We start from the raw sequence: 19,490 nt of genomic DNA, 5'->3' as shown, positions 1-19,490 counted from the left end.
TGCACAGGTAAGTGTCTGATTGTGTGAATGAGGGTATGCACATCCATTATGCATGTGGAGGTCAGAGGACAACTTTAGACATCAGTCTTCATCGTTTACCTTGTTCATGGCTAGTGTCTCTCTCTTCTCTCCCTCTCTTCTCTCTCTCTCTCTCACTCCTCCCCTTCCTTCTTCACCCCTCCCCTCCTCCCTCCTCTCTCTTTCCTCTCCTCTCCTTCCCTCCTCTCTTTCTTCCCTGCCCTCCCATTCCCTTCTCCCACTCCTCCCCTCTCTCCACACCTCTCTTCTCTTTCCCTCGCCCATCTTTACTCCTTCTTCCTCTCCCTCCCCTTCCCCTCTCTCGTTGTTCTACATTTGCCGATCTCCTGTCTCTGCCTCCCATCTCAAGGTAGGAGCTTTGTGCTATAGATGCAGGCTACTGTACCTGACTTACCATGGGCTCTGGGAATTGCATATTGAGTGCTTTAACTACTGAGCATAGCTCATAGAAAGAAGTTAACTTCTGATTATAATTCAGAAGTTCTATTACATATGTATGTCTTAGGGGCCTCTGGTATTTTTGGAGGAAAAACATTGGTTATATTATTTAAAATTTATATAATTTTTCCAAAATTTTGTGCTGTTAAACATGTGGAATATTGAGCCTCACTTCATTATAGCTATTATTGTTGTACTTTTCATGTTTTCAAGTCAGTAAACTTTATAGTATTAGAGGAAATCTTGATTTAAAGCTTTTGTTGCTCTTTCAAAGGACCCAGGTTTGATTCCCAGCAACCATATGGTGGTTCATAGTCATCTGTAACTCCATTCCACAGCAGGCACCAGGCATGCATGTGGTACACATATATCGTGCAGGCAAAACATTCATGCACATAAAGAAAGAAAAAAAAAAAGAAAGAAAAAGGAGAGAACCTTGATTTAAACTAATGAAAGTTTTCATCTTATACGTGAAGACATTTAGAGCAATAAAATTACTTCTCAAAAATCGCATGGCTGGGCTGGAGAGATGACTCAGAGGTTAAGAGCACTGGCTGCTCTTCCAGAGGTCCTGAGTTCAATTCCCAGCAACCACATGGTGGTTCACAACCCTCTTGTGCCCTCTTGTGGCCAGCAGGGATACATGCAGACAGAACACTGCATAATAAATAAATACATAAATAAATAAAAATAAATTTCTAAAAAAATAAATAAAATTAAAAAAAATCGCATGGCTACTTCAGGTATAGATATATAACTTAATTTAGCCCAACATTGTATCTGTCCAGTGAGTACAGAATTCCAGTGACTTGTACTAATCATAATTATGTCAGACTATATGCAGAAAAAGCATTGTTGATATATAGATAAAAATAAAAAGATAAAATGATTAGAATGGCTTGGAAATTAGTTGACTGATGGTCATGTTCTCTATTTGGCACATTCTCCTAGATGCTTATATTTTAAGGTGAGAGCATCTTTATGCCCTGGATTGTTTTGGTAACAAGAATGCCCAATACTTTCTCTTTGAATTACCCTTTTATAGATGGCTTGCCAATCATCTGTTATAATACTCTTTAGGCAATATATAATACTGCTGCTATTGTTTAAGCTTTTAAAATAATAAATAATACATTCCAGTCCTAAGTCTCTGAAGATAAGTACTTTCAGTACTACAACTTTATGTTCCTCAAACTCTTTAACTCACTGATGTCCTAGCTGCTGTTATTCTGGTAGATGGCTGATTATATCTGTGACATGCTGGGTCTTTTTTCATTCTCCATAGATTAATTTAGAGTAACTTCAATTTGAAGGAAACCTAAGTTTCCCACACATGTACTATTAGCAATGAAGTTGCAAGTATGATGTGAAGGGAGGTGAGTGCACTTAGGTGATTTCTCAAGGAGGAATTAAGGACAGAAATACGTTGCCTTCTGACATTTTACAAGTGGTTTATTGTTAAAGTGAAATTGTTTAGAAATTAAATACTATTTTAGTTCTGTCTTTTAAAACAAATTTATTTATCTATTTATTTTTTGGTATTTTCAAGACAGAGTTTCTCTGTGTAGCCCTAGCTGTCCTGGAACTAGCTATGAAGACCAGGCTGGTCTCAAACTCAAGAGAGTTTGCCTCTACTGGGATTAAAGGCATGTACCATTATACCTGTCAACAAATTTAAGTTTTAAAAATGTATTTTATGTATATGGGTGTTTGTCTGCATGTGTGTCTGGGTACCACTTGTGTGCCTGGTGTCCACAGAGATCAGAAGAGGACATCAGATCCTTTGAAACTGGTTGTGAGCCACCATGTGGGTGGTGGGAACTGAAGTTGAATCCAGATCCTCTGTAAGAGAATACATTCTTTTAGCTACTGAGCCATGTCTGCAGCTCTTATTTAGTTCTTTTTGGTGCTAATGTGATTGAATTTTTTATCCTCCCCAATATTTTGACTGTGGGGTGTGTATATGTGAATGTATATGTATATATGTGTGTGTGTGTGTGTTAATATGGAGGCTGAGGTTTATGTTGAGAATCATCCTCAGTTGCTCTTACGCCTTATTTATTGATTCAGGGTCTAGTAGTGTCACTAGCCAATTTCTTCCAGGGAATCTACTTCTGAGATTGAAAGTACAGGCTGGCTGCCGTACTGAGGATCTGAACTCTGTACATTCTTGCACAGCAAGTACTTTAACCACTGAGCTACCTCCTCAGTAGAAATACTGTTACTAGTCATACAGTGGTGACACACACCTTTAATCTCAGCACTCCGGAGGCAGAGGCAGGCAGATCTCTGTGAGTCTCGAGACCAGCCTGGTCTACAGAATAAGTTCTAGGACAGCAAGAGCTATTACCCAGAAAAACCCTGTCTCGAAAAACCAACAACAACAACAACAAAAAAGGAAATAAAATTGCAATTTGTATATTGACCTGACATAGGCTTATTGGATTTATTAGTGCCAATACTTTGTGATTTCCTCCTTCTGTTTTGTGATGTTCCTTTCTTCAGACAGGTTCTCTCCTATGCATTCCAGACTGGACTCAGATTTGCTGTATGGTAGTGAAACTAGCCTTCTGCTTCTACCTCTAAGTGCTGGGATTACAGGCATGTACCCACCCAGCTCTATTTAGGATTTTCTTTCTTTCTTCCTTTCTTTTTTTAAAATTATTTTTATTTATTTATTTATTTTATGTGCCTTGGTGTTTTGCCTGTATATAAGTCTGTGTGAGGGTGTCAGGTTCCTAGAACTGAAGTTAAGTGTGAGCCGCCATGTGGGTGCTGGGAATTGAACCTGGGTCCTCTGGAAGAACAACCAGTGCTCTTAACTGCTGAGCCATCTCTCTAGTACATAGGGGTTTCTATATACAAGATTATATTCTCTGCAAATAAAAATAGTCTTTTTTATTTTCTATCAGATTTTCTTTGTGACTACTTGCACATTCTAGAACCTTTAATACAATATTGACTAGAAGTAGTAATAGTGTATATACTTGTTTTATTCTTGATCTTAGAGGAAGCATTTAGTCTTTTGTCTATCAAGATTTTGAATCTGGTCTTGCCCTGCTTTAATTTCAGACAAGGCAGGTGGATCTCTGTGAATTCAAGGCTTGCCTAGTTTTCATACTAAGTTCCAGACAAGCCAGGGCTACACACAATAAGACCCTGTCCTCCTTGCAAACCACCCCCCACAAATATGGATGTTTTACACACACACACACACACACACACACACACACACACACACACACACACGGTCTAGTACATAGCAGTTTGGATCTATATTCCTGGCATTAAGAATTTGAAGTAGGAGGATAGCTACAAGTTCAAGGCTAGCCTAAGTTACGTAGCTAATCTTTAAAAAAAAAAATCCAATTATGAATTCTTCATAGATACCATTTAATCAGGTTGAGGAAATTTCCTTCAATTTCTAGTTTGGTAGTTTTTTTTATTAGAATTTGCCAAGTGCTTTTTTTGTGTTTAGATGATCACATGGGTATTTTTATTTTTTTTCAAATTTAAGATTTGCTTTTATTTGTGTGGGTGTTTGGCATGTATGTATGTCATATATCTTTGTGTGCAGTGCCCTGGGAGACAAGAAGAGGGTGTTGGGTCACTTAGAACTGGAGTTGTAGAGGGCTGTTATCCTCCATGTGTCAGTACTCTTAACTGTTGGTTATGTGGTCATGTGGTTTTTGTCCTCTAATAACATTGTGTATTACAACAGACTTTCAGCTGTTAAACTAACCTTGAATTACTGGAAGAAAACCACATTTAGCAAAGGTCATCCTTTTTTTTTTTTTTTTTTTTTTTTTAATGTTTCTGAATTCATTTTTGCTTTATTGAGGATTTTTATATCTGTATCATAAAGGGTATTGATCTGTATAATTTTATCACGAGGTTTCTGTATCAGAGTAATAATGGCTTCAATTAAGATGTATCTAGTTGCCTAATAATTCAATGAAGATGAAAATAGTTAAAAGTATAACTAATGTTTAAAAATCTTGACACAGACTGAAGAAACCTAGAACCCTCTTGTGGGGTAATAGCAAACATTTCAAAATGGAAAAGGCAGGATTAAATATGATTAGATTAGGTCATATAAATCATAACATTTCCCTTGGTAGACCTTTGGTTTATTTTGAGACCCTTAGGGTGGAGGTGACAAGTCTAACGTTAATTTTAGATCCCTGTTGCTTCCTTGGCTCCCTTTTATTTGGGGTACTTGCATTGCACTCAGTCTGGTTATGCTTTTAAATAACACCTGATTTAGACTTCTTGTGATGATTCAGGCAGTCTTCAGAAACAGGTTGCAGGAGTGAGAATCAGGAACATAAGCTTACTAACAGCTTGATCTTTTTCAATTGTTAGCTTTGATCTTTTTTTTACCCATTTAAAATAACATTGGATAGATTTAATGGTGTGTGTATGTACCATGTAGCTTTTAATCATACCCCACACCCCAGGATGAAAGAAAGGTATGTCCATTTTTAGTGACAAAGTAGAATGGAGGTGGTATTATATAGCACAGTTGTTAACTACTGTGTATTTGGCATGTTTGAGACAGTGGGTTCAATGTTTAATAACCCCCCTAAAATGTTTTAAGAGTAGTGATATTGTTGTTATTAAAAACGTCATTCTGGCTGGGTATTGGTGGGTGGTGCACACCTTTAGTCTCAGCACTTGGGAGGCAGAGGCAGGCAGATCTCTGGGAGTTCGAGGCCAGCCTGGTCTACAGAGCAAATTCCAGGATAGGCTCCAAAGCAATACAGAGAAACCCTGTCTTGAAAAAAAAAAAAAAAAAAAAAAAAAAACAAACAACAACAACAACAACCCCCCCTCAAAACAAACTTCATTCTGTGGGTCTAAATATTAGTAATAAGGCTTTATTTATTTATTTTAGTTTTTCTCTGAGTAACAGCCTTGGCTGTCCCTCTCCCTGCCTAGTGTTGGGACTAAAGAAGTGTGCCACCACCACCCTGCTCAAGGACACTGTGTATCTCTGGTTGTCCTGGAATTTTACTTTGTAGACCAGGATGGCCTAGAGCTCACAGAACTCCATCTACTTCTGCTTTGTAAGTGCTTAGATTAAAAGTGTGTGCTGTCATGCTCAACTGGAAAAGGTCATATTTTGATAGTACTATCATAGGTATTCTAGGAAATGTGAGGTGCATAGGCTCCAAAAAGTCAGTCACTATACATCTCAGGCTGTGTGTGAACTCTTGATCCTTCTGTCTTACTCTCCCAATACTAGGATTACAGATGTGTGCTATCTTGCCTAGTAAAAAAGAAATTTTTTTTCTTTTTTTTTTAAGACAGGGTTTCTCTGTGGCTTTGAAGCTTATTATGGAACTAGCTCTGTAGATCAGGCTGGCCTTGAACTCCCAGAACTCCTCCTGCTTCTGCCTTCCGAGTGCTGGGACTAAAGGCGTGCATCACCAACATCCAGTTTAAAATATTTCTTTCTTTCTATATTTTGGCTGAGCCATCTCTCCAGCCCTTCTTTCTTTAAAAAAAATTATTTTAGATTTGTTTATTTTATGTGTATGAGTGTTTTGCTTGCATATGTGTATATGCATTTGTGTGCCTATTGCTTTGCAGAGGTCAGAAGCTGGTGTTATGGATGGTTGTGAGCTATTATGTAGGTTCTGGGAATCAAACCTGGGTCCTCTGTAGCATGTGTCCACCTTGTCTTCTTCCTTCTTTTAAAGTTAGGATCAAGCTGTGCTTGAGATCCTTCCATCTTGGCCTCAAGTAGCTGAGATTATAGACACATCAGCATGCTTGGCTTTCCTCCTCTTCTTTTTTTTTTTTTTTCAACCACAGAAAATAGTTTCAATTAGCTATTATATGGTTATGTGCTTGAAATTAGTTGATTTGTTGAATTTGTGTCTTAATGTGGTTGTAGGGATTGGTTTGGAATGAAAAATAATACTGAATGTTTTGTTTTTGTTAGTCTAAATCACAAATGAAAAAAACTTGAGGAAATTTTATAGAATTTCTTAGTAAATGAATGACAGAGATAAGATAGAGACTTTAGCATTTCCTGAATTCTAGTCATGTTTTCAGTAACAACATCTCTGATAGTTTTGTCCCCTTGATGACTTGTTAGCTGTCTCAGGTTTCATCATCTGGACATGTGATTTTTATGTGAGTTTTGCAGTGTGCATCTCTCTAGGAATGGTCTGAATTAGTTGTTCCTCTATCTTCTTTCTCCAAGTGCTCCCAGAATCTTGTTGCTATCTTCTCTACCAGGTTTGGCAGGAAGCTTCATGAGCTCAAGGCTAGCCGACCTACATGGGGAGACCCTGTCTCAAAGAACAAAACAATTAATCATTACCAATAAACAAAAAATTTACATGTTTTGGAAAATATGACTTTTGGGAAAGTTTGTCTTTTGCTACATAATTGTGTTTGTTTTGGCAGAAGTACTTTTGATTTTATTATAGTATTTGTTTAACATCCAAACAAGTTTTCTCTTTTTTTAACCCCCTTGAGACAGGGTCTCTCTATTATATAGCTCTGGCTATCCTGGAACTTGATATGTAGACCAAGCTGGCCTCTGCCTCTGGAGTGCTGGGATTAAAGTTTTTTAACCACATCTATCTAGTTTCTTCTTTTTATTTAGTAGCTTCAAAACTACCTCCTTCCCTCCCTCCCTGTTTTCTTCCCTCCCTCCCTCCCACCTTTCCTTTTTCCCTCCCTCCCTCCCCCCTCTCTCCTTTCTTCTTTTGAGATTTATTTATTTAGTATATGGATGTTCTAGTTACATGTATGCCTGCAGGACAGATTAGACAGAAGATGACATCATATTCCACTATAGATGGCTGTGAGCCACCATGTGGGTCATAGGAATTGAACTCAGAACCTCTGTAAGAGCAGCTGGTGTTCTTAACCACAGAGCCATCTCTTTAGCTTCTTGCTTTAGATATTTCTTACTTTATCAGTGTATGTTCTTATGTATACATAGAACCTCAAAGTCAGTGGCTTGTGAAAAAATGGTTAGGTGGATAGAAACATTTATTGAACAAGTACAAGGACCTAAATTTCAACTCCTAGTATCCTAATAAAAGTGTGTGTCTGGGTCAGAAATAGGTAGATCCAGGAGTTTGCTGGCTAGCTAGCCTACCCAAATTGGGTGAACTTCAGGTTCAGACCCTGTCTCGAAATAAGTGTAAAGCAATTGAGGAGTACAGCCAAGGTATTTCTCTGGCCTCCTTATGGCCATGTGCATTTGTATATATAACATGTGCGTTCCCAACACAGAAACACAGAAATAGACACAGAGACACAGAGGTGGGTTTGGGGATGGAATGACCCTTCCGAAGAATGACGTACCTTTCCATCGAGGGAATAGTTGTGTCTGTCATCTTTCAAAATATCTAGGTTTTTAATACTATCAGAGCAGATTTTATGTTTTGTTGTATTTTTAGAATTGGCAACTGACTTATGAAAAATTATGTATTGATATATTTAGACACAATTTCATGTATCCCATGCTGGTCTTGAACTCTGTGTAGTAGAATAACTCCTGTCTCCATCCAAGTGTTGGGATTACTGATTTGGGGCCATAGTGACTGGAGTATGTAATGACAGGGATTGGCTGGGATTCTGTGCTTGCTAGGTAAACACTCTGCCAATGATGGAGTCACCCTTCTTGGCCCAGGCTGGCATCAAAATCAGAATTTTCCTTCATTAGATTCCTGTGTGCCACTGTGGTAGCTTGGTTGAATTTTAATGCTATCTTTTGAATTAAGTTTTCCATATTCCTGCTTTATTTCTAGATTTAGAAGCACTTTCAGAGTTAGCCTTTTGAATGTTACTGCTTTTGTTGCTAACATAGTTAAATCATGAAGTTACCTTAGACCTTTTTTTGTTTTTCTCTTGAGATATGGTTTCTCTGTGCAATGGCCTGGCTGTACTGGGATCTACTTTGTAGATCAGGTTGGCCTAGAACTCACAGAGATCTGCCTACTTCTGCCTCCTGAGTGCTGGAATTAAAGTTTTATGTCACCATCAAGCCTGATTTTACTTTTCTTCTTTATGAGTACTAGATATTTCTATGGTGAGAGAATATATTTATGTAATTCTGGAGCTGTCGTATTAGTATGAGGAGGAAAATTGCCTTGATTTTTTTTATATGGTGTTTATAAAAGAAAAGCTAGCCAGGTGATATTGTTATATGACTTTAACCCTAGCACTTGGGAGGCCAGCCTGGTCTACAGAGTGATGCACTGAACACGCCCATTGGGGTGTGGGCACAGGTGCAGACATATGGGGGAAGCTGGGTCCTGGTTCCCAGCTTGCTCTCTTACTTCCTGGTTGGGTTTTGGAGATCATCTGGGTGACATACTTGGAGCGGGAACCCTCGGTTTCAGGTGTAAACGATTTCTCCCTGAATAAACATCATTCAGCCTATACTGTGTCCTAGAGAATCTTATTTCCCACTTGATAACAGAGAAAGTTATAGAACAGCCAAGGCTACCCTGTCTTAAAAAACAACAAAACAAACAAAAAAAGTGTGTATGTGTGGAGAAGCTATACTTTTTTTTAATTTTTTTTTGGAAACAGGTTTTGGTGGAGTGCTTACTCTAGAATGAGAAATTAATCCTTAGGTTACTAACGATAGGGAGGTGTTTTTTTTTTTTTTTTTTTTTTTTTTAAGGACATGAAGTGACACACAACACCGGATACACCGGATACTGGTTTTGGTAAACCACACAAAAGTGCATTGAGCATTTTCCTTTTTGGTAGACTTTACCTTTCTTATATGTTGAGTTTGGCGATTGAGTTGTTGCAACCAGTTTTATGCTATTTTGGCATCTTTATCTTTAAAGTGCGGTAGATTTGTATTTTGTGTGGCACTTTGCATTATATTGAGTCTCTTAAATCTAGAAAAAGTTCTCTCATATTAAGACCTTATTTGGGAGGAAGGAATCAATATCATGCTGACAAACTAGTTGCTATGAGGAATAAGTCAACGCTGGAAGGAACATAACAAGTTTGTTTCTGTTGTTCATTGCTGAAGTTTTAGCGGGGCAATGAACTCTAATTTGTTGGTAACAGGAAACATAAAAACCATTGTGCAATGAATGCCTTTTTGCTTATTTTGGCGGATCTGGAAACCACGAAACCTAAAAGAAGACGCGGGCTCCTTAAGGAAAACTACAGTTCCCAGCGGGCCCGGCGCTGGTGGGCCATCACTTCCCCTTTGGCTCCCAGCTGCCCCTGCCCGGGCTAGCCCGGAGTCGGCTAGCTCGCGCCTGCGCAATGGCGTCTGCTTATTTTTTTGGTTTGGCGGCTGCAGAGCGTGGCGCTAGGGCTAGCAGCCAGCCGTGTGCTGCAGTGTACCGAGCAGGGTGTAGGACAAAGGGCGGGTGGCAGAGACCGCGTCACTGGTCAGGGAGCTTCCTGCCCAGCTTAGAGCACGGTTGGCCCTGGGGTAGTGTGGCAGCAACAGCTTCCTCCGTTCACTGTAACAGTTCTTCGCTCACGTCCTCTCGCTCTGCCGCGCTAGTCCGCCCTCCTCTCATACCGGCGCGTGGCACCGCCAGCCCCAGTGCGGAGGGAATGTGACGGCGTCAGCGCCTCAGGTTAGCCTCACCTCGGTCGGAGCAAGGCCCCTCACCTCTTGCCGCAGTGCCGCGTGCTGCTGCCGCACGTACCAGGCAGCCAGCTCCGGCTTCCGCAAACAGAGGTGCAGAAGCAGCGGCCGCGGCGAGGAGCCATGACTGAGGCGGCGGCGGCCGCGCCTCCTGGCAGCCCGCGGGGGCGGCGCGGCGGGCGCCCCCTGGCGGCGCGCCGGGGCGGAGCGGCCCGCCGCAGCCGCAGCCGGCGGAGGCGCTGCTGTCCCTCCTCCCCGTGTCCCCGGCACTCGCCCGCTCGCTTGCTCGCTCCATTCTCCCTCCGCTTCAGATTAAAGGGGGGGAGGGAAAAGGAGCTCGGCCGCCATTTTCCCAGTGCCGCCGCCGCCACCGCCACCGCTCGCCGAGCCGGCGGGAGAACCAAGCGCCGTAGCGAAGCCGACTCGTCTCGCCGCGGCGGCTTGGGGGGCGGCTGAAGCGCGCTCCCCGGCCGGGAAGAAGCACCGGGGTGGCGGCTGGGGTGCGGGCGCGGGCTATAGACGGTGGCGCTTGTTTGTGCGGGGCGGGGGGGCGGCTTTACCCTCTGCCCCCGCCCGTCCGCCGGGGCTGCGGTCCCCGGCCGTGCCCAGGGCCCGCCGGAACGGAGGAAGGCCGGAGAAAGGGTTCAAAAGAGAAGAAAAAGGGGCCGCTCCCCGCCGCCGCCTTCCCCTCCCCCCTCGCCTCGCCCCCCCGCCCGGAAAGTCAGGGCGGCTCCGGGCGCCGGGGGGGAGGAGAGCGGCGGGCCCGGCCGGAGCTGCTGCCGCGCGCCTCCGCCTGCTGGTCCTCGGCTCCCAGGCCGGGGGGCTGTTTGCAAACTGCGCCCATTTTGTGGGGCCGAATCCGCCCGGGCTACGCTCCTCCATCACGTGGTAGGTGCTGCTGCTGCTCCTCTCCTCCTCCTCCCGCTGCCCTTTCTCCTTCTCCTCGCTCTCCCTGTGGCTCCCATTTCTCCCTCTCTTTGTTAGTTGTAACTAGAAAGGCAGGGCAGGGGAAGAAAAATCCCCGGAACTTTAAATGGCCTCTCCGGGCTTCCCCGCTGCGGGTCCGGGCTGGGAGTCGCCCCAAGGGCGGGGGTGTGCGGGGGCCCTTCTCCACCAGCTGCCGCCTCGTTCGCCGGGCTTTCCTTTGGCGTTCTATTTAAAAAGGCGGCCTGAAGAACATGGTTTATTTCCGTAAAAAAAAAAAAAAAAAAAAAAAGGACAAAAACAAACTCTTGCTCTTCCCTTGAACTTCTCTTGACTGCGAAAGGCCTTTCTTTGCTCGAACACGTCTTGTATGTCTGTCTCACGGTTTGTATCACAACTCTGATTGTTAACATTTTTGTTGCTTGTATATTGAGGTCATTTGCGTTTTCGGGTCTAGTCTCAGACAGACTTTTTTTTTTTTCAACTAAAGAGGAAGAGGCATTTATTTGCTTTTAAGCGAGTCTTACTGCATTTTGGGGGGCCTGTTTTCCGGCTGACGGTCTTTTCATCCTCAGCAAATAGTTTATAATTGTTTTCCATATTGTAAACAATTTTACTTCCATGTTTTACCTAGAAATCCTTTTGTTTTCCAATGTTGGAATCCCAATGTGGATTTTTAGTGAAACTCGTTACTTAACTATTGCTTATTGATTGCCTTAGGGGAAAAGGGGTGACATGATGGCGCCACTTTAAATTGCTCTTTCCTCCGCCTGTTTTTTCCTCCTTTATCCTGGAGGTCACTGGAGCATTTTCCCGTGACCTATTAATAAAACCGCACTTGAGGGTGTTAGCTGTACAACTCCTGGGGTTTAGAATTTGGTGCTTTAAGGATCGAGAGACCCGAATCCTGTAGTCCCCAAAGTTAAGAGAAATCTCGCTAGTCCTCCAACCTAGCTTCCCTCCCCTTCATTCACAATCCTGGTGTTGCCATATCCTTCGTCACGTGGCTGGCAATCATCGTGGGTTTTTTGTTTGTTTGTTTGTTTTGGGGGTGTATGTTAATATTTTAAATTGTAGCTAAGGAAGCGTTCTTCTGCTCATTGGAGAAATGCTTTAGTTGGTTTGGTTTTTTTTTTTTTTGATACATTCAGAGAACATTTTAAAATAAACGATAAAATTACATAATCCTTGCCTTGCATAATCATGATATAGTTACAGAACTTCTTCCAAAAACTACTTTCAAGTAAGGAAAATCGTTACATTAAAATGACTTCTGTTTCTTAGAATGGTCCGTAGCTTGTATTTCCCCGGGTTTTTGTTTTTGTTTAAAGGTTATTTAAAGTACCAGTATTTACAAAGGCACAAAGTGGGCGTGTTTCCCTTCCCCCTCTCCTATGGGCTGTACTTGGTTCCTTGCCTTGCATGCTTTCATCAATTTAGAAATTTTCTATTAACTGCAGGTGTTATCTATTCAGGTTCCCCCCCCCAACAGTGGATACTTTTGATGTTTCTCTGTTGCATTTTTGATAGAGAAGTTGTTTGTAATTCTAGTTTTAGAAGCATGCTACTTGGTTGCCTATTTATTCATGTTAGTTTCCCCCATAATTGGATAAATTCTAATTATCCAAAACTACATGTTTCTTTTCTATATAAGTTACTAAGTTTACAAAGTAAATATAAAATGTGATTCTTGGTTAGGATTGATCTGTTTTTTTTCCTGCCATGTATGTTATCAATGGTTTGAACCATTTTCCTTGCTAACAGTTACATCATGTCATGTGATAGGTGCAATCTGATGTGTTGCTCTAAAAATAAGGCAAGGTAAAAATGCTCATACCTTGAATATTTAAAAAACTTTTAACTATGAGATAACAATCCTAAGTCATGGAATTCTGAATTGAATTTCCACTAGGTTTAGCAAACAGAGTGTATAGATCTTTTGCCCTTTAGAGTATTTGGTGTGATTTGTTAGTGAGCTCAGAATTTGAGGTGGCTTGACTTTATTTTTAAATGTGAACTACTTGGAAACATTAGTTATCACATACATTCTTTAACCTCTTGATTGTGGTGAGGTTAGCATCTTTGATAACTAATACAGTTAAGTATATGTAAATCAAATATTTGATTTCTGTACACAATTCAGAGTCATCAGTTACATAATGTAGATTTTGAGACTGGAGTTTTGTTGGTCTTCCCACCTATAAAATTTGGAAGTACTGGGCTGCTGCATCTTTCCTGAAACCTTATTTAGACCATTAGTATCTGACTTTGATGCTTTACCATAATGTTAAATATGCAGGACACTCTGATAACTTACTGTCCTATTGAGGAAAATTCTGGAAGCTAGAAAACAGTTTAATTTACTTGTGAACTTTTGTCAAGGCTAGAAGAAAGGAATATTGTATTTTTTTTTCTCCTTCAAACATTTCCAATACCATTTCATCTCTAGTAATGTTACACTGTAATCAGTGTTTCTATGGTATATGGATTTTGTTGTGTTTGTTTAGTTTTTTGCTTTTGTTTTTCCAGACAAGGTTACTCTGTGTACCCCTGGCTGTCCTGGAACTCACTTTAGGCTGGCTTCAATTCAAACTCATAGTGATCTACCTGCCTCTGCCTCCACAGTGATAGAACCAAAGGTGTGTGCCATCACAATTGCCATTAATTTTTGTTTGTTTGTTTGTTTTTTTGTTTTGTTTTGTTTTGTTTTTTTTTGGAGACAGGGTTTCTCTGTGGCTTTGGAGGCTGTCCTGGAACTAGCTCTTGTAGACCAGGCTGGTCTCGAACTCACAGAGGTCTACCTGCCTCTGCCTCCTGAGTGCTGGGATTAAAGGCACGCGCCACCAACAACCGGCTCACCATTAATACTTTTAAAGTGAACAAATTTTAAATTTGCTGTGTTTGTTATTGCCTGTTTTCAAAGGTAGTTTAGTATTGAGTAGTTGTAGTATTGAGTGAAATTGTTTTCTTATTTAAGAAAATAGTTAAAATAGTTTTTCAAGTCACTTTAAAACGTTAATCTATGCAGTATATAGAAAGCTCTGGATTTAAATGGTAATCCTTATTTTTTGCTATCCAGTTTCTTTGGATGGGGGGTGCCTAGGCATCATCTCTCCCACCATCCTTTTGGTGAGGCAGTTAAGACACAAATGAGTGACTTTCTGGGAAAAAATTGTGTATATTACATATATTGTACATATATAAATACGTATTACTTCCAGTTCCAAGACCTGTCTATTCCTTGAACTGGATAGAAAGCAATAGTGTAGATTAAGTATGTGGTAGTGATAACTAACAGTTATCCTCTGGTTATTCCTGTGACTCACAATTGTTTCCTCAATCTACAAATAATATTTGAGGTATTGCTTCTTATCTTCTCTGGCAGCCTCTTCTTAGTGACCTCTTTTTTAGTACTTCTTTAATTCATATTGTCTTTAGTTGCTGTCACCTGAGTTTTGAGCTTACATATTGGGGAATGGAAAATACCAATTATTGTCCTACTTTGTGTGACAAATTACTGCACTCTGGTAGTGACGTTTTGCACAAATTTTATGTTTATAAGCTAGTATGGAATTTATTAGATTAGAAACTATTAATATGTCCAGACTGAAAAATTATTCTTTATATAGATTTAAAGAAAACCCAAAAAACAATGAAAGAAGTCTTTTGGCTGGTGAGGGGTAAAGGCAATGATCCAAATCTGTTTTGCACTAGACAGCAGGCCAAGTGTGGGGCCCATTTTATTTGAGACACTTGCACTGTACTCCATAAAGTGAACAAGGGCACTAATGTAAAATATCCTTCCTGTGACTAGAATACCCTAGCCAGTGGAAGTAGCTTATTTAAAATGAGTAAGGATACAAAGACAGGTCTTTTAAAACTAAGCAGTGAAGATAGTACTCTGAGATTTGTTTCTGTGTTTAGCTTCAGGTCTGACTTTTTGGATATAGGGAAAACCTAGCTAGATAGTAGTTGTGAGTTACCAAAAGGCCTGGTACTCACAAGCATTGGAATAGGCTATTTTTTCTTTATGTTTAGCTTTTTCTAATTTTTGATAGGGTAAAGGTAACTAACTTCCCATGAATGAAAAATAAACTTGGGAGCCAGGTGGAATGGCACACACCTTTAATTCCAGCAGAGGCAGATGGATTTCTGAGTTTGAGATCCCTTCATAGTGGGATCCTGTCTCAAGAAAGAAAAACTGGAATCCCTACAAAAAATACTTGATGATTGTATATGAAGATTTTAATGAATGTTTTAAACCTTTATGAATCAAGAGGCTTTTTCAAGGTGAAGGGGACCTTTTAAGGTTTTTTTCCCCCCCCCAGGTTTTAAAAAAAAAATTATTATTTTTTGTGTCTTTGTGAGAGTGAGTGTAGATGCCCATGGAGGCTAGTGGCATTGGATCCTCTGCAGTTAATAGATGCTTGTGAGCTGCCTAATAAGGGTACTGGGAAAAGTCTTAACCCTTTTCTCTATTCCCCCCCTTAAACTCTTAATCCTGTGTTGGCTATCACAGTTTGGCAAGTGCTAATTGTTTAATAAAAGTTGCTTTTTGTTTGTGGTGGTAAACTGCAATGCCTACTTGGAGTTTTTCAAAACATGGTCTATTAGGCAGGCCTCCAACTCTCTATGGCTAACTTAAGAACCTTGCATCAGCCTCCTGGGTGCTGGAGTTATAGGTGTATGCCAACATGCCCTACATAAAAATTACTTTCCACAAATCTTCATTTCTAAGATTTCAAACCTGCTTCATAGAATTTTAGCATTTGAATTTGTTTTCTTAATTCTAGTTTTTCTATTTGTTTTTCTGAAACAGGATTTCTCTGTGTAGCCCAGGCTGGCCTCAAACTCCCAGAGATTTACCTGCCTTGCCTCCTGAGGTATGGGCCATCACCCTGCTAGTTAGAAGTTTTTGTGTTTAAATTTCTTTTCTGATTGATGGCGTTGGGGAATGTAAAGTAGAGCTAAATTCATTGTAATTTTTTGGTTACCAAAAGTTATTACTTGAACTAGGAATCTGAACTAAGATTTTAGTTAAACATTTAAATATAGGTTTTTTTTTAAAAGAAAAAATTGCTTCAGGGCTGGAGAGATGGCTTAGCTGGTACAGGCTAGGCTCACAACCAAAAATATAAGAAAAAGTTGCTTCAGGGGCATGCACTTATAAGGTCCTTCACCTTTTAATTTCTCTCTGGGGAAAAAAAAAATAGAGCAGTTTAAGGTCAGACCTGGTTAAATTCAGTTGGAGGGGAAATGTAAATGTGAGGAATAACAAGGTTGAGTAATAATTTTGTTAAGATGCAAACTGATACCTAGGTTCTCTTACTACTTACTGTTTGGCCTTCATTAACTGCCTGTTAGTACTTCAATAGAGTGTGAAGAGGGTTAGGGCCAATTTGTTTCTGGGGTTTGTAACATTTACTAGTGGAGAGATTGAATAGAATGTGTGCATGTATGTGTATTGTGTGGCAGGAGTGTAACTTAGAATGCTTGCTTCCTTAACACTAAGGTCCTGGTGGGGGGAGGAGGGAGTTCCTGTAGCAAAACACATGTTCAAGGAAATATTTAAGTCTTGAAAGTTTCACTAACCTGTTTTTATGTGGAGAATAGGGAATATATGAAGACTTTAAGAAACATATGTATATTTGTAATGCAGGGGTTTCTTTTTGGTAGTTGGTAATTTATTCCACACCATCTAGTCTTGGGCCTCTTAATGGAACAAAAGAAGTCTGTTAGTATTTTAGCATTTCTCTGGCGTTGGAAAAATGGTTTTTCTTGTTTTGTTTCTCCTTGTAGCCCTATCTGTCCTGGAGCTAGCTCAATAGATGGGCTGGCCTCAGGCTTGCCACTGCCACCCACGTGCTGGAACTAAAGGCATGTGCTAACTACCTGGAAAATGTTTTTTATCATTAATTTAAAAGCATAAAGGAGATTTTGGTGGTATTTCTGGAATTTGAGTTTGAGTCCTGGAGAATAACCCTTATGAATTTGCTTGGGCTCTTCAAGAGCTCAAAATCATTAGGTTTATTAGAGATAAAACTTCTGTGTGTGTGTTTGTGTCTGTGAGCTAAAGACTGGTAAGGAATTTGAATTCATGATGGATAGAAATAGATGAACACTGTTAATAGTTTGACTATAATCATGCTTCAAAAAAACAAAAACCACATTCTAGGGTTGGAGAGATTACTTGGGGGGAGTGTTAAGAGTACTTCCTGTTTTTGCAGAAGCCTGGAGTTTGGTTCTCAGCATGCATGTCAGGTGGCCTCACAACCACCCTGTAAGTCCAGCTCCAGGGAACCCAATGCTGCCTTTTGGCCTCTGTGAGTGTCCACAGACAAATCTTAGAATTCTCACATTCTTTTTTCTCTGTTTCTGTGTCTTAATACATAAATTGGTTCAAACTTATTATTAGATGGTTTTATATTTTTAAATTTTAACCTATTTTTAAAAATACTACAGTTCAGTGGATTCTGCATATATTTTTTTGCACCCATAAAAATACTTCTTCTGTTGGGTAGATCCCTAGAAGTATAGTTGCTAGATAAAATGTTTGAGTAATTGCATTTAAGATGTGGTAGACATTGCTTTCAAAGTATAATATAGCCAGATTTTAATATTTAATATAGTTCAAAAATTTTCCAAACTGATGTGGAGTACATTTTAATCTCAGCACTTAGGAGGCAGAGGCAGGCAGATTTCTGTGACTTCCAGAAAGGCAAGGGCCACATAGTGAAACCTCGTCTTAACCTTTCCAGTCTGGGTACAGGTATTTGGCTATGTGAATGAGTGGAATTTGAAATTGATGAGGTTTATCCTGTATTCACTTGGTAAATACTTAATAGATTGGGTCACCTCATGACCAGACATTTCCATTAACTTCCTCTTAGTGGATCTGCATCTGATTCTTTCAGTGTAAACGCTTTGGTTACTTAGGAGGTATTGGTCTGCTGGCACTGTACTGTGTGCAGGAAACAGATTTAACACAAATCATACTGTTTAAGACATGCATAGCCTAAGGAGTGATGGGATGAAATCTGAGTTTTTGATATACTGCCTGCTATTGCCCAGAGTGTCAGCGTAGTACAGATTATGAGGCTGGAGGGAGAGATGGTTAACTTAACCTGGAAGGAATAAGGCATAATTGCATGACTTTTTAATTTGGAACTGAACCTTGAAAAAGTAGAATGGGTAAACATAAAGGAGGAATGTAAAAGAGTGGAGTTTTGTATATTTTGGTGAGTGTAGTGAGGGCAGAGTGTAGAGAGCTTCAGATGATGTTGAATGCTAAGGGAGCAAGCACATAGAGAATTTGAAGTTTATTCTTAGTCTAAGCACCACATAATGGGATTTAATTTTCCTCCTTCCCTCTCTTGTCTTTGATATAGTCATTATGATAGTAGAGGCAAGATTGGAGGCTTGTTGAGACTGGATAGAAGAAGGATGAAGAGCTAGAGATTATTACTACTACTGCCTTAATTACTGTATGTAACAGGGCTCTGAAGTAAGGCCAGCAGCTCTAAAGATATAGTGAATATGCTGATCGGTCTGCCCACAGAACACCTTCCCACTTTGCTTTTAAATATTTAGATTGTTCTACACTGCTTCTTTGTTTCAGGATGAAGTTGCTTTTTGACCCACCTGTTCAGCTCAAGTGTCTATTTTAAGGAAAAGTGGGGTAAACAGATTGCATGTCTGTTGCAATACTTTCAGGGTCCTGGAGCCTGTGAGTTGCTTACTCAGTAGCTGCATGAAGTGGTGTAAGCTGTGCCTCCCTTTAGAATAGTTCCGAAAGTCTTCTGTCTTAGAAACTTTCCTTAACCCCTTCAGACAAAACACAGGAAACTGTCTTCACTGCCAGGAGGTGGTGGCACAAGCCTTTAATCCCAGTACTGGGAGGCAACGGCAGGCGGATCTCTGAGGCCAGCCTAGTCCGCAGAGCAAGTTACAGGACAGGCTTCAAAGCTACAGAGAAACCCTGTCTGGGGAAAAACAAAACAACCAAAACCAACCAAACAAACAAACCAAAAAACAAAGCAAAATTAAAAAACTGTGTTCACATCTAATTTATGTCTTATTTTTATAGCATTAATGAGGTTATATAATTTTTAGTGCCTCTTGTAGTCCTATGGTTTGGGCTTGACATTAGTAGACATGTAATGAGGTGTTTGTGTTAGAAGGTAAACCACTGACTGAAATCACAATTAATTTACATATAGGGAATGTTTATTGAATGGCAGAAGTTGGTTTTGAGTTTGGTGATGGAAGTTTGCTTTCTTTCTCTTTTGTTATGGTATGCTTGCTTGCATGAACTGTTTGTGTAATGATGAATTCTACTTAGACATGTTTCCTCTGCAAAGCCTACCCTGACTACTACTCTGCCTGTTGCTCAAGCCCTTAATGTGTTTCCTTTACAGGGTCTTGTTACCCTTTGTAGGTGCTTAGTACAATGTTCTAATTTTAATAAATACATATTGGAAATAACAGATAG

The 19,490-nt window shown here is 40.3% G+C and overlaps 1 protein-coding gene across 8 annotated transcripts in view; it reads left to right on the top strand.

The window, feature by feature from the left end:
- Positions 1 to 19,490, top strand: part of Kansl1 (KAT8 regulatory NSL complex subunit 1) — a 124,049-nt gene that overhangs the window by 14,523 nt on the left and 90,036 nt on the right. For 2 of the 8 annotated variants that reach the window (XM_051178710.1, XM_051178721.1), the window contains exon 1: positions 10,363 to 10,963. The exons of the other annotated variants lie outside the window; for them this stretch is intronic. The gene's annotated coding sequence lies outside the window, so the exon portion shown is untranslated. Of the gene's footprint in view, positions 1 to 10,362; positions 10,964 to 19,490 lie in introns of those variants that run through there. 8 annotated transcript variants of the gene reach the window in all.

Source organism: Phodopus roborovskii, unplaced genomic scaffold (genome assembly GCF_943737965.1).
Source record: "Phodopus roborovskii unplaced genomic scaffold, PHOROB, whole genome shotgun sequence".
NCBI classification, from domain to species: domain Eukaryota; kingdom Metazoa; phylum Chordata; class Mammalia; order Rodentia; family Cricetidae; genus Phodopus; species Phodopus roborovskii.
Note: the sequence above shows the minus strand (reverse complement) of the source record. Positions and strands in the feature narration are given on the sequence as shown.